The sequence below is a fragment of the Ascaphus truei genome, chromosome 9, assembly GCF_040206685.1.
Source record: "Ascaphus truei isolate aAscTru1 chromosome 9, aAscTru1.hap1, whole genome shotgun sequence".
In the NCBI taxonomy this organism is placed as follows: Eukaryota; Metazoa; Chordata; class Amphibia; order Anura; family Ascaphidae; genus Ascaphus; species Ascaphus truei.
Genome location: NC_134491.1, coordinates 15,741,789 through 15,745,797, shown reverse-complemented (window position 1 = coordinate 15,745,797; position 4,009 = coordinate 15,741,789).

The following is a 4,009-nucleotide window of genomic DNA, read 5'->3' as shown; positions in this document are numbered from 1 at the left end:
ACCAGCAGTTAACCACCACACTGCTAGATTAGAGACACATTTGTGAACAGGGATAAGTCCCCTGTTACACTTCCAATGAAGGAGCTACAGATCAGAATCAACTCTAAGGCCAAGTCCATAGAAGGACAGTCCGCGCTGAGCCCCTGCATCCTCAATGAGGATGCCTTGAGAGGAGGCTCACGCAAGCATCCGCAGGCGCTGGATTTTTCAGCCGACAGCCAAGCTGTTTTTCAGCGCGCTGTCGGCTGAAAACATCCAATCAGCGCGGAGCAGCGTCAACGTCACGGCGTGTGACGTCAATGCTGTGACGTTGACGTCGGTGTGCCGCGGGCAATTGGCCCACAACGTCACTGCCCCGCCTCCCTCAGTCTCCACCCACCTCCGATCGAGCACCTGAAGCCGCAATGAGAGCGGCTTTAGCAGGGGGTCGCGCAAGCGTGCAGAAGCGTAGGTCTTAAACAATTTTTAGTTTCTGTGCTCGCCGGAGCGCAGGGCCGGTCACGTTGACTGAACCAGGATGAATGAGGACGAACCAGCTCCGTGTCGTCACAGCCCCCCCCAACACGCCCCCGGACAGCGCGCGGTCTAAGGCCAGGGAAAGCACCCACTTTCCCTCAGCCTCAGCGCGCCTCCGCATGGCTAAAATCACTATGGACTTGGCCTAATACTATCCTAGCCCCTGTAACTAGTTCCAAATATTTGGGCATATGGTTTAACTCCCATTTAACATTGGGTTGCATATTGATACCCTGATATCCAAAACCTATGCCAAACTAGGTGTAATATATAGGAACAAATCCTCCCTAAGTCTGCTGATCAGAAAGCGCATTGCACAGCAGATGCTGATGCCAAATATAGACTATGGGGACATAGTATATGGCACGGCACCCCAAACCCACCTTAGCAAACTTGATACCCTCTACAACTCAATATGCAGCTCTGTCCTCCAATGTAATTACACATCACTGCGAAATGCTCAAAGATATAGATTGGCCATCACTTGAGTTTAGGCGCCATGTTCATCTTTCCTTTCTTGCATTGAAATACTTTCTGGGCAAGCTACCCGTCTACCTGAACAAGCTCCTCACCCCTACCACATGCAGCACTTATCATCTGAGATCTGACTCCAAAAGACTGTTCATGGTCCCAAAATTCAACTAAGTATCCGGCCGCTCGTCCTTCTCTTACCGTGCCCCTCAAAACTGGAACAGTCTACCGGAGACTCTCACAGCCGACACCAGTCTAAGTTCTTTCAAAACTAAAGCTGTCTCATATTTTAAGCTGGTCTGTAACGGTTACATACGCCTATAATATATACTATCTCTTATTGTGCATGCTATGTCTTATACATAATGTACTGTGCAGGAAGTCCTCGGTTATCCGACACAATGCGTTACTCAAAATGACGTTGGATAGCCAAACGTCTTAAAGCGAAACACGTTTTCCCATAGGAACACTGTTTAAACGAAAGGTTCCGTTCCTGAAGGCATTTTTAACACTAAAATACACCAAATATTTTACTCAGCCAATAAGATATGCAGCACACACATAAATTATAATATATATTATATACACATAAACAACATTGCAAAGCGTCGTAAGAGCGTTGGATAAGCCGTTTTGGCATTTTAAAAATGAACATAGGTATGCATTGCACAGTGTTGGATAAGCCATTCGTTGTAAAATGAGGACTGCCTGTATAACCCTTTGCACTCATTGTAACAATGTATTTGTCATTATAACTCTGCCCAGGACATACTTGAAAACGAGCGGTAACTCTCAATATATTACTTCCTGGTAAAACATTTTATAAATAAATAAAGTGAGACTGGGCATCAAATTAGTTTGGACGGCCTTCCCTGGTGTGGCCTTCCCTGGCGTGGCCTTCCCTGGCGTGGCCTTCCCTGGCGTGGCCTTCCCTGGCATTCATACACAACTTTAAAATCTGCAGATAACCCTCAACTAACACATCAGGGCAAAGCAAGATGGAGTGTCCTAGTGGTAAACACTTTGGGGTCTGTGTACAAAGGCAAATTTGGATCAAAATTGGCACAATGCGCATCTCCTAATGATTGGAGGAGTATAACAAAGGGGGAGTTACATGTCGCAAAAGATTAAAATGAGATATTTATACTCTGCTTCTCGGTGTGTCACTCTTTTGCCCTTCAATCTGCACCAGAATAAACACCAAGTTTAAAGCAGTAGTCCAAGCTGCCGTTTTATTTTAATTTTTTTATTTCCCCCCCTTTAATATGTGCATCAATACAATTCACACAATGATAAGTTATTAGCTATGTTGACGATCGATCGGTTCTCTTGTGATCAGTGCAGCAGAAGAGAACCAAAGATACGAAGTTCTGTGGGGAAGATCATATCACCAGGCAGTCACTAGATACAATTGGTGCACTGCTAGAGAGAGGGCAGGGCTCAAAAAGGGGCGTGCCAGAGCCTGTTTCAGAGGAAGGGGATGTGACTTTGTAAATGGTTGCTACAGAAACAAAAAAATGCTTGTTCCATTATAATACATTCAAAATGTCATTCAGTGTTGTTTAAAAAAATGCTACAAGTATTTTCTCATAGTACAAAACTGATTTATTAAAAAAAAAAACATATATCAAAATAAGTATCACTTTGCATGCACAGACAAGCATTCCAAAACTCACTCTGCTTCATCCTCTATTTTAGCTTCATCCTCTCTTTGTACTGGGCCCATGAAATATGTTGGCTTTTTATAAACAAGCAATGGTACTGTACTACTAATACACGCAATCCATTATAATTAAGATGGTTAAGGCCCTTTATTTCTTTAGAACAAACTATTCCTACCCAGATGAAAGTACATAGCATGAGGTTATCTTGCAACATCTTGAACATGTTACAGGCGGGATAAAATCAGACATATTATTTAATCCCCAAACTGCTGTTTTGATTATGGTGTACAGCTGATCAAACATTTTGTTTGCCAGCAAAAGAAGGATCCATTTCTTCTAACTTGCTCTTAATTGTGCGGATCACTGGGGGAAAAAAAGCTGCCACATTCTTTTTAAGGTTTTTAAATGATTTACATTTTTTAGTTTGGGGTGGTCTGTGGTCTGCGTCATTAAGTCACTAAATTGTAATATAAGGTAAATCCAGGATCTGCAATGTTTGGGTACAGCAGTATTTTGCAGCCATCCCAATGCTGAAGCAATCAGAAAGTGGCTAAGGTTCCTAATTATAATAACAGGTTGTTTGTAGCTTGTGTTAAACTTTTGTGAACCACGAACAGATTTCTCCAAAGCTCAAATTGTAACCCGCCAAGCTTTCCATGCCCCATGGGGCTTTTTCCAAGAGACCTCTGAAATCTCACATCCAAAGAAAAAAGCGGTGACCTTTTATAAGCTCCTTTATCTATGCAGAACGCCCATGTTGGTCCATTAAAAGGTCACATAACCTGTAAAAAATCTAGTAGAGACGTGTGAAAGTGGCCAAAATACATTCGTAAAGTGTTAAGCACGTTCCCCCCCAAATTCAAATCCCTGTGAAACGTTTCGCCAAGCTTCAAAGGGCTAGAAATGTCACCAAATTAGTGCGATTTCGGTGAAATGTCGTCAGGCAGCGAGTGAAACATGGCGTGTGCCCTATTTATAGTCTCAGTATTAAGAGAATCTAGCGATTTTTAGAGAATTTTACAACTTAGAATATTAAATTAAATTGCCATGTACGTTGACCTGATGAACGGCTAATCGCTTGCGAAATCTGACTCGGCGGCTGCTTTTTCGGCCAATTTCATATGGCTTGCAAACCTCATACAAAGGGTTAGCAGAGCTCTAGAATCTATCACTTCTCAGTGACCCATGTGGCTACTAGCCAACCAGGTTGATTGAAAGTATTGGGACCCCTTAGAAAAGAAGCAGTCAAATACGGGCTGCTGTCTCCTATAATTAGTCATCCGGCAGCCACTGTACCACCAGAAGCTATTCTGAATGCTTCCTGTTTGGTAATCAAGAATCTGCTCTGTTGTTTAAAT